The sequence below is a fragment of the Natrix helvetica genome (genome assembly GCF_964273705.1).
Source record: "Natrix helvetica genome assembly, chromosome: 1".
Taxonomy (NCBI): domain Eukaryota; kingdom Metazoa; phylum Chordata; class Lepidosauria; order Squamata; family Natricidae; genus Natrix; species Natrix helvetica.
This window is the reverse complement of record NC_138548.1, coordinates 31,147,015-31,158,844: the sequence shown is the minus strand read 5'-3', so window position 1 is coordinate 31,158,844 and position 11,830 is coordinate 31,147,015.

Sequence of the window (11,830 nt, the reverse complement as noted above, 5' to 3'; positions counted from 1 at the left end):
GAGCAAACCGGAAGTCACTTCCGGTTTGCTCGGAGGGTGGTTTTAAGCGTTCCGAAGGCTTCAGGGAAGCCTCTGGACGGTCCCTGAAGCCTCCGGGGGGGGGGAGGCTGTTTTCGCCCTCCCCAGGCTCCTATAAAGCCTCTGGAGCCTGGGGAAGGCGAAAAATAGCTTTTAAAAAGGTGAACTCAGCTGGCCAGCATGCGCATGCGCGCTGGCCAGCTGACAGGGCAGCGCCTTGCGTGCACTGACAAATGGCTCCATGTGCCACTTGTGGCACGCGTGCCATAGGTTCGCCACCACTGTCCTAGGGAGATGTGTGTGCACTACTTGGACAAAAATGCTGTGTACATATTCTGGACAAATCGGAGGAATTCCACAGGTGAACTACACACATTGCAAAGATAGCTGGAACACCCTCCCCCCACATGGATGAATGGAAAGACTAGTGGCATTGACTGACAGGATGGTTGCCTGATTTCACTGGTTTAGTACCTAATAGACCCTGGCAGGCATAGTCATTGTTCTCATAATCACCTGTTGTGCATTACAATGCCTTCTGCTTTGCCTCCCCACCTGTAAGCAAACTGCGGGGGGGGGGGGGTATCTCCCAGTACATGGATATTGATGTTGGGTGAATCTTGGAAAATTGGATCATTTTCAGATTCAAAGGGGGGGAATGATGAGCTGGCTGCTAAAGCAAGGTCATGGCACACACTTGAAAGTAAACCAGGAAGACTGTAATTGGTGTGTGTGTTTGTCTGTCTGGCAGGAACAAAGAATGCTAATCAACAGGAAATATGCATGTGTAAAGCTTGTAGCAATTATGGGTAGTTAGAAAGTTGATAAAAGTAACAAGAATTAGACAACTTGCAGACCTCAGCCAAAAGTTAGCAATGGAGAGGGTCTGCAGCAAATAAAATGTCTATTAGATAACTCCTGGAGCATTCATTAGCCAAGGCTTAGGAATGGGACACCTATAGACCAATAGAACAAATTGTAGAATTATTGCTAAAATGTTTGTTAGAGGATATTTCTGATTATTTCACCTTGTCCCGCCTTCTCCTTTAGTGAAAATGTATAAAGCTTTCTTAATATTTTGTACTTGGCCTTTTGACCAGGAACCCTTTTCCTTGGAGTACTCCAATAAAAAGCAATCAGAAAACCTGCACCTTGTCTCTGGCGTCCATCATTGGCTTCGGCACCAGGCTCAGACCCGAATTGGGGACAACAATCGTTATTAGCCACGATGAAATACAGATGTATAAAGCTGGCAAAGGGATTTAAGAGAAAGAGAACTTCCAAATTTAATTTGTTTAAATATATAAAAGCAAAACAAAAAACAAAAAAACCACATAGAGGGCCGGTAGAGGAAAAAATAATATGGAGGTATTTCCTTTTTATTTCCTCCTGTTTTATTTTCTGTGTTGTTTAATTTTATTATCAAGATAAATGGACAAAAGGAGCAAACTTTTTTTTTATTATTCAGAAAAAATAACCATACTTTTCTCTTTTCTCTTCCCAAAATACTTATTTTGCTTAACACCTAGCCTGATCCTTTTTTTCAGAATTCCTAAGTATACTTTCTTACAAAAAGAGCTAGGTTTTAAAGAAAATTTTGTTGTTAGACGGGGCATCTGTACATGACAGGGGGAAAGACACTGGAAACATGGAGGAAGATGATTTTAATGGTGGACAGGACCACATGATTTGAGTTCCTGGGGGGAAAGGTGATCACGTGCTTCAAGATGTTAGTTAAAAAAGAAAAAGGGGCTTGCTGAGAGTTCCTGAGTTTTTTATACACTCTGTTTGGTCCCACCTCTCTGTTTCCTGTTCCTATGTAAGAAATGTATTCTGACTAGTTGTCAGACTCCCAGGTGCCGGGGAGGTGGAGGGAACGGGGTTTCTAGCTAACTTTGTAGATCATATGTCTTTTGAGTCCCAAACTTCGTTGAGTTCCGAGATGCCATGTGGTGAGTTTCTGTAGAAGGCCAATCCTACCTTTGTTATGTTGAGTAGACTAGCTCAGGCTTTTTAATGGCCCATTGACAAAGGTGGAGGCTATTAAGAGTCTGTTTCCTGCCTAAAAACATGTTTTTCCATTTGTTATCCAGGGAAATATAATAGTCTGCCTTTTCAATATTTCCCAGGATATTTCATTCTTCTAGGAGAGGGGTGGGTGCTAACTTCCTACAATAGCACATGGCATTAACCCATAATGTGACTTGCTTTATTTTGGCTAATATATTGTGTCATTATAGTTTGTTAATCATATTTTGCCATATATGTAGGCTTTGAATTACCACCATTTATTTAATGACCATTAGAAGTTATAACTACACTGAAAAAAGTTACTAACGACAGTCCTCGCACTTACAACCATTGCAGCATTCCCACAGTCATATGATCAAAATTTGGCACTTGGCAGCCAGCATGTATTAATGATAGTTGCGATATACCAGGCTCACGGGATCATCAACCTTCCCAGACAATTTCTGCCAAGCAAAGTCATTAGGGCAGGGGTGTCCAAACTTGGGAACTTTAAGACTTGTGGACTTCAACTCCCAGAATTCCCCAGCCAGCTGGCTGGGGAATTCTGGGAGTTGAAGTCCACAAGTCTTAAAGTTCCCAAGTTTGGACACCCCTGCATTAGGGGAAGCCAGATTCGCTTAACAATCACATTCACTTAACAACTGCAACGATCCCTTGACCATGTCAAAGAGATCAACCTGGCATGACTCACTTAACAACCTCCAGGCTTAGCAACAAAAGTTCTGGTCCCAATTGTGGTAATAAGTTGCAGATCACCTGTAGTGTTCAGATAGTCCTCGACTTACAACCACAATTGACCATACTGAATCAATCAGATCCGGAGCGGGTGGACCTCCGTCAGTGGACCAGACGAGCCGCCAACAGCGAGTCTTGAGAGACCATTCTGGGAGGAGTTTGACTCTGTTGCCCCCGAGGATTTGGACAGGCTGCATGGACGGCTGTGACCCACCACATGTTTAATGGACCCGTGCCCCTCCTGGCTGGTACTGGCAGCCTGGGAGGTGACACGAGGCTGGCTCCTGGGCCTGGTGAACGCCTCACTGGGTGAGGGATACTTACCAACCGCCTTGAAAGAGGCGGTGGTGAGACCCTTGCTCAAGAGACCTTCGCTCGACCCAATGGAGCTAGCTAATTATCGTCCAGTCTCCAACCTCCCCTTCTTGGCGAAGGTTGTTGAGAATGTGGTGGCGCAGCAATTTCCACGACACCTGGACAAATCCGACTATCTAGACCCACGCCAGTCCGGCTTCCGACCCGGGCACAGCACTGAGACAGCCTTGGTCGCGTTGGTCGATGATCTCTGGAGGGCCAGAGATAGGGGTTGTTCCTCTATCCTGGTCCTATTAGACCTCTCGGCGGCTTTTGATACCATCGACCATGGTATCCTATTGCGCCGGTTGGAGGGGATGGGAGTCGGAGGCACCATTTTGCGGTGGTTCGGCTCCTACCTCTCCGACCGGAAGCAATGTGTGTTGACAGGGGGGCAGAGGTCGTCCCTGAGGCCACTCACTTGTGGGGTGCCACAGGGGTCGGTCCTCTCGCCTCTCCTGTTCAACACATATGTGAAGCCGCTGGGTGAGATCATCCGTGGTTTTGGGGTTGAGTACCACCTGTACGCTGATGATACTCAGCTGTACATTTCAACCCCAAACCACCCCAACGAGGCTGTCGAAGTGATGTCCCGGTGTTTGGAAGCCGTCGGGGTCTGGATGGGGGACAACAGACTCAAACTCAACCCCTCCAAGACCGAGTGGCTGTGGGTACCGGCACCTCGGTTCAGCCAGCTGACTCCATCGCTGGCCATAGGGGGCGAACAACTGTCCCCTGTGGAGCGGGCGTGCAATTTGGGCGTCCTCCTTGATGCCCGGCTGTCAATGGAGGACCATGTGGCAGCCGTGGCAAGGGGGGCGTTCCACCAGATTCGCCTGGTGCGCCAATTGCGCCCCCTACTGGACTGGAGTGCCCTGCGCACGGTCACTCATGCGCTGGTGACGTCTCGCCTGGACTACTGCAATGCCCTCTACATGGGGCTTCCCTTGGGACGCATCCGGAGACTGCAGCTAGTTCAGAACGCAGCCGCGCGGGTTATTATGGGGAGTACACGTTACTCCCACGTAACACCTTTCCTGCGCGAGCTGCACTGGCTACCGGTGGCCTTTCGGGTGCGTTTCAAGGTATTGATCACCATCTTTAAAGCGCTCCATGGCATAGGACCTAGTTATCTGCAGGATCGCATCCTACCACACACGTCCCTGCGACCTATCCGCTCACACAGGGAGGGGCTCCTCCTGGTGCCGTCCGCTAGGCAATGCCAGCGGGACACACCTAGGAGTAGGTCCTTCTCTGTGATGGGCCCAACCCTCTGGAATGACCTCCCCCCTGACATTCGAACTACCACCGACCTCCGTTCCTTCCGTCAAAAGTTAAAGACTCACCTATTTCAATCAGCTGGCCTGGCACTTTCTTAGTTTTACCTCCCGGGGATTTATTTTAATTGGGTTTGGGGTTTTAATTGGGATGTTTTTAGGGTTTTAGAATATATTTATTTCTTGTACAGTCTATCTCCCCCTCCAAATGTATTTTAAATGTATTTTATTGTTATGACTGTATTTTATTTGCATTGACTGTACACCGCCCCGAGTCCCTTTTTGGGAGAGGGGGCGGTCTAAAAATCTAATAAATAAATAAATAAATAAATAAATAAATAAATAAATAAATAAATAAATAAATAATTGTAAATGTATGAAATGGTCATAAATCTACCTATATCAGGGTTGTCCAAACTTGGGAACTTTAAGACTTGTGGACTTCAACTCCCAGAATTCCTCAGCCAGCATAGCTGGCTGGGGAATTCTGGGAGTTGAAGTCCACAAGTCTTAAAGTTCCCAAGTTTGGACACCCCTGACCTATATGGTACAGAGACACACAAATGGGATTTGTTAACAAAACATGGATAAACAAACAGATTGGCATGCTATAGAAAGGCAGTCAAAATATTCTAAGTATTGATAACCCTTTGGTTACTTAGGCCGGTCTGGGAACTGTGGAAAAATGCAGAACTTTACTGGTTTTATCCCAAGAAAAATAAGCAAAAAATTTTTTCCAGTCTGTTCTTTCATTTTTGTCTGCCTTCTCAAAGAGCATCCAAATACAGGTAGTCCTCAATCTACAATCACAAATGAGCCCAAAGTTTAGGTTGCTAAGTGAGAAATTTGTTAAGTGAGTGAGTTTTGCCCCATTTTACGACTTTTCTTGTCACATTTGTTAAAGTGAATCCCTGCAGTTGTTAAATTGGGAACACGTGGTTGTGAAATGAGTCTGCTTTCCCCATTGACTTTGCTTGCCGAAAGGTCACAAAAAAGGTGATCACATGACCCTGGGACACTGCAGCTGTCATAAATGTGAGTCAGTTGTAAAGCATCCAAACGTAAATCAAATGACCATGGGGATACTGCAACGGCCATAATTGTGAAAAATGGTCATAACTTAAGTCACTTTTTAAAGTGCCGTTGTAACTTTGAATAATCACCAAGCAAACTTTTGTAAGTCAAGGACTACCTGTTATCATTTTTTGGTGTAAGATAATGCTCTAGCCTACCCTGTTTCCCCCCAAAATAAGACCTCCCCAGATAATAAGCCCAATCGGGCTGTTGAGTGCATGTGCTAAATTGAACCCTCCCCCCAAAAATAAGCCCTCCCCAGAAATATTGCAATACAGCAGCAACCATGAGGTGACCACTGTACCTCAAAAATAATAAGAGCGCCCTGAAAATAAGACCAAGTGCTTATTTCGGGGTCAAAAGAAAATAAGGCCTGGTCTTATTTTTGGGGAAACACGGTAGGCGTTCTCAAATTCCAGGCCAAGAGGTCATAAGCAATTTTGAGAGGGAGAGGAGGCGGCGTGCAATGCAGTGGTGGGATTCAAAAATTTTTTAATACTGATTCTGTGGGCGTGACTTGGTTGGCGTGGCCTGGCTTATTGGGCATAGCATGGTGGGCGTGGCAGGGGAAGGTTACTGCAAAATCCCCCTTCCCTCCCGATCAGCTGGCACTCGGGAGGCAGGGAATAGATGGGGGCAGGGCCAATCAGAGGTGGTATTTATCGTTCTCCGAACTACTCAAAACTTCCACTACTGTTTCTCCAGAACTGGTTGGAACCTGCTGAATACCACCTCTGGTGCAATGAGAAACACACAGTCAAATTCCTATCTGAACTTAATTCTACTTGCCTAAACATGCTGGATTCTGACTTGTCCAGACGGAGTGAGACTGAATTCTCAGAGTTCAGGTTTTATGTATGCAAGAGTTGTACTTGGGGATGGTGGCATGCGGTACGTTCCCTCCTTGTTTGATGCCGCATGTGGGCAGCAAGCAGATCATATCAGCAGGGGTGGGAGGTCTCTCCATCTGTGGGAAAGGCAGCTCTCAGCCCAGCCTAAATAACCAAAGAGTTAGTAAGCTTCGTGCACCCTTTCGAAGGAAATACACAGAGAGAAACCTCTGCCTGGAGCACCACCAGTTACCACAACTTCCTTTCTGCTATGGAGTAGAGCAGGAGGACAGGCTGTGTTCACTCAGCGATGCTCAGATGAACTCCCATGCAGGGATTGACTCCCTGGTCTCCCTTCATAGATGAGTAGCTCTGGGCCCATTATCACTGGATCTAGCATAAGTCTTAGTCCTGCAGGCTGGTTTGTGGGTGGTCTGTATTTGACCATGCAGTTTGGAGCCAAGGCAGCTGAAGAGCCCCAAGCAGCTTGTCTAATTGAATTGTTGATGGCAAGCCTGCTCAATCCCGCACTTGGTATAAGGAAATGGGCTTGTTCAATATAGCCAAGTGAGCAGACTGTAAAGGGAAACAAAATGCTTTATGCCATGCAGCAATGCCTAGAAAAGGGGGTGACAGCATATTGTAGGAGGTTAGCACCCATCCCTCTCCTAGAAGAATGAAATATCCTGGGAAATATTGAAAAGGCAGAATATTATATTATATTATATTATACTAGATAAGAAATGGAGAAACATGTTTTAGGAAGGAAACAGACTCACTCTTGATAACCCCCACCTTTCTCAATGGGCCATTAAAAAAAAACAAGCTAGTCTACATAACAAAGGTAGGATTAGCCTTCTACAGAAACTCACCACATGGCACCTAGGAAGAAGCAATGCTACACCAAACATGGACTCAAAACACAGCCTAGAGAGTTGCCCCTGTATGGCCCCATGGGACAACCAATCAGAATACAAGATCAAGATCAAAGGTCAGAGAGAGCATAAAGCCAGGAGCTTTCAACATTTCGCTCTCTTTTCTTCTTCACCCAACATCTGGAAGCATGTGATGATCCCCGCTTTCTGTTGAGGAGCTCAAGCCATGTGATCCTGTCTGCCATTAAAACCATCTTTCCAAGAAGCTTCCATATTTCCAGTGTCTTTTTCCTCACTTGGAACTGAACCCAGAAGGACATTTCTTCCAACAATATATAGAGGTAGAACAGGATCAGAGCTTGTCTTGCACCCGGTTGGTCTTCTTTGGTGGCTAGGTTGAGGTGGTTGATCTATAGTAATACCTTGTGTTGTGAAGCAAGGAAGGAACACTTTTTGTTTTTTTAAAAGAAACATGCAACACAGAGCACAGAAATTGGGAGTGAGAAAGGAAAGAAAAAATATAGGAACATAATGGGCACCGGAAGGAGAGAAATGGTGGCTCTGAGGAGAAGAAAGCGTGTCTAGAATGTAATAGGCTCTGAAAATGAGGGTGAAGGAGCAGGCTGACCTACAGAGGATACTTAGAAGGCCCTGCTTTTTCTTCCCTCCTTCCTCGTGGCCTACAATCCCAGGAGTAAAGAACAGTTTTAAGGATGTGGAGGTCTTGCTGTGACCAGTGCACCGAAGTCCCATGCTGAGATCTCAATGAGGTAACATTTGGAGGTGGCTCAGGCAGAGTAAATGAAGAGGTTCAGCCAATGAGACTTGCAAGAGCCTGTAACTGTAGCAAATCTCCATAAACGTACAGTAGGTGTAGCTTTCCTGTGGAGTTGAATCCTCATCTGGTCTTCCTAGAGGGGTTGACGTCATTGTTCCTGTCCATGTGACATCTTCTTTAGCAATCTTGCTTTGTGTGTGCAAGCTTGCATTCTGACAGCAATCCAGGTTGTCTGCACAAACTACAGCAGATTCCTGCTAGTCTGCTTGGATAAGCTGGCAGCAAAAGAGAGCTTCAACTTTCTTGAAGGGATAAGGCTGCAGTTGTCAAATTGGGCAGATATTTTAAATGTTTAAAAGAAACACAGCTGTTAGATATGTCTTTAGCTTAGAAGGATTATGAAAATATTACAACAATACTAATGGTAGCGTGAACTGAGAACATTTAGGAGCTATTGGGATAAAGAATGGGATGAGGAACCCATTTGATGCTAAATTATTAGCTGGCACGCTACTACTGATCAGTTGTATCCACAAGTAAATCACAGTGTGATTATCACACAGATTTATTTATTTTGATGAGGTCAGAAAGCCAAAGATGTTGAGGATCTTGATCCTGGCACATTCATTTTATCTGCCTTTTCTGCCTCTTTTCAAGTTTACATACTTTTTAGAGCAAAACTACAACGTACCAAATATAGTCATGCCATATATATAAAGATATTGCTGCTTTAATTCAATCTTCACTATGATTTCTAACAGGAAAACTTTAAAAATGTTCTATTGCCTATACAGCTGAGACTTTCAATAAGCGATTCCCTGATCCATTGCTGGAACTCCAGGATATCTATATCTTTTTAAAAAATAGTTTTTATTAAATATTTTTACCTTTAAAAACAAAAAAAGAGATGCAACAAACAAAGAAAAAAGAAAACAACAAGACAAACATAACCATATAAAATAGTTATACAGCCTTCTGTACTGACATTCATGTTTAACCTTCGTAGTTCACCATTCTACATTGTCTTCCTGTCGGTTATAACTTCTATAATCATGTAATAACAGTTGTACAAACACTTGTAATACTATTAGTTGTTCATATCGCCATTATATTTACATTGTGGTCAGTACTTTAAGTTTGATAGTAATTAGTAACGTTAAATTCAATACTAGTTAGGGAAAAACAACACAAATAAAGACTTCTATTTCCTACTTTGCCTTCTGTTTTCTAGCTACTTATAAATTTTATTTCATATTTTATAGAAATTTGATTCTTCTCTTTTTTTTAGTTCCATTGTCATTTTGTCCATCTCTGCATATTCGAGTACCTTTCTAATTATTGTTTCGTCTGCGGGTATATTGATTTATTTCCAGTTTTGTGCGAAAGCAATCCTAGCTGCAGTGAGCATGTGTAGTATTATGTATTGAAATTTTTTGTCCGTTTTCGGATCTAATATTCCTAATAAGAAAGCTTCTGGTTTCAATTCTATCTTTTGCTCTGTACTTTCTTCCAGCCATTTCTGAATTTTGCACCAATATTTCCTTGTGATGGGGCACGTCCACCACATATGGGAGAATGTTCCAGACTTGTGGTTACATCTCCAACATTTGGGGGGTAGATTTGGATACATTTTGGCCAATCTCGCTGGGGGCAAGTGTCAAAGGATATCTATATCTTATGACAGTGATGGGAAACCTTTTTGGTACCGAGTGCCCAAACCGGAACGCATGTGCATGCTTGTGTATGTGCCAGAGCACTGGAAACCCAAGGTCCAGCTGGTTGGCGCGCACATGCCTGTTTTTTGGATGTTTTCCAGCCCCCAAACGGCCAGAAAACAGCCTGGAAAACGGGCTGTTTGTTGAACCAGAAGAGCACCTGGCAATGGCACATGTGCCCAAAGAACGGGCTCTGCATGCCACCACTCACGCATGCCATAGGTTCACCATCCCGGTCTTATGATAAAGTTCATCTCCAGCTAAATACAAAGATAAGATTGTCTAATCTTCTTGGCAACAATATGGAAGTGCTTTCTTACAGTCTTTTAGGTAGGTTTTTCCAGACTACTGTACAGTTCTGGAATTCCCTGCTAGCATTTTCATAATTACTTTGCATGGGTTGGTATATTGAATTACACTTGTCATATTTAACAAAATCACTACTACGTAGCCTTCTTGGATTTTTGTGAGGATTAGTTGGGGGCAGATTCGGTATGACCCCTTTTGGATACTTCAAGTAAAGGCAGATTCAAACTAACAGAAGAAAATTAAGCCTACCAAATGTAGGTTGCAAAAATCTGCTCTAGCTTTCCTCTAGTCCTGCTGAGAGCCATAGACATATTACAGCAAACTAATCTTTTATTTTATTATACAGGCTTCTTAAGTATAGTCATTGGACTGTAACAAACATTTGATTTGATTCAATTTGATTTCTTATTCCCATGTATTCAACTTACTTTTATATTTCTCTTGACATATTTCTCTCTAATTTCTTCATCACAACAGAGCGTAACATCCACTAACTTTCTATCAACATTTGCACAATTTAATATTTCTCCATCCATTTCAGAGGTGATAGCAGATTCTGACCAGTTCTGGAGAACCAGTAGTGGACGTTTGAGTAGTTCGGAGAACTGGTAAATACTACCTCTCTGACTGGCCCTGCCCCCATCTATTTTCTGCCTCCTGAGTCCCAGCTGATCGGGAAGGAATGGGGATTTTGCAGTAACCTTCCCTTGGAGTGGGAAGGGAATATTTTACAGTCTCCTTCCCCTGCCACACCCACCAGGCCATGGCACGCCCACCAAGCCACGCCCACAGAACCGGTAGTAAAAAAAAATTGTATCCCACCACTGATCCATTTCCCCATCTGTAGTAAACAGTCTACCAAGGTGCATAGACCCTTATAGTTTTTCATAATGTATCTATAAACTCACCTGTAACATCAGTACAAGTATTCCCTATACATTTGTAGATCATTAACCAAATAAGGGAATGTTATATATTGAATGTTTAAATACTCACTAAGCACTTTATGCATTGTTCTAATTGTATTCAGCCACCAACGTTGAATTCCATATTCATGCTTTGGAAATTGCAATCTGGCTGTCTTCACTCATACATGCATGTGCTTGCAGGTGTACTCAGCTTCATATTGGTACCATCCTTGTAAATGATGTTGCTGTTTTAATTGCTGAAGAGAGCTGTATATATTCCTGAGCATTACACTGTAGTGAAATGAAGTCTGAAGTACCAGGAGGGAGGGGCTGTATCTCAGAAGGCAAAGAGGAAGCAGAGCTTTGAAAGTCAGGTAGGCAGGAAAGGAGTAGCTTCTCCTTAGCAGTTCATAGAGTATATCCATACTTCTATCTAAAGTATATATCTATACTTTTCCAGATAGTTGCTTTAGTCTGGCAAGATTCTGTCTCTAGGTGAACAATAAAGAAACTACTCAGAAGTAATTCCTCAAGTTATTGGTGCTTGGGGCCCGACAATGCATATTTTAGGGCTTTGTACACTGATACTATCATGGTACATTTCCATCTACATGCTGATGTTATATTTATACACTCTACCTTTTATGAGGACTGATACTACCAAGTGAGAATTAAATAGTTTGAGACCAGACTGGGTCATTAACAAAAATCTGATGCAGATGTCTTCCACTTCCACAGATGAGAAATGAGTGGAAGAAGTCCTTTACTACATAATGGTGGGAGAACAGATTAAAATACTGGGGCCAGTTACTTACTGTTTTGAAAGAAGGAAAACTGCTAGATTTTACAGCAGTTCATTTTCTCATTTTGGCTTTTTATACCTACTATAAAAGCAACTTTCCTACCCAAGCTCTGCCACTGACTCT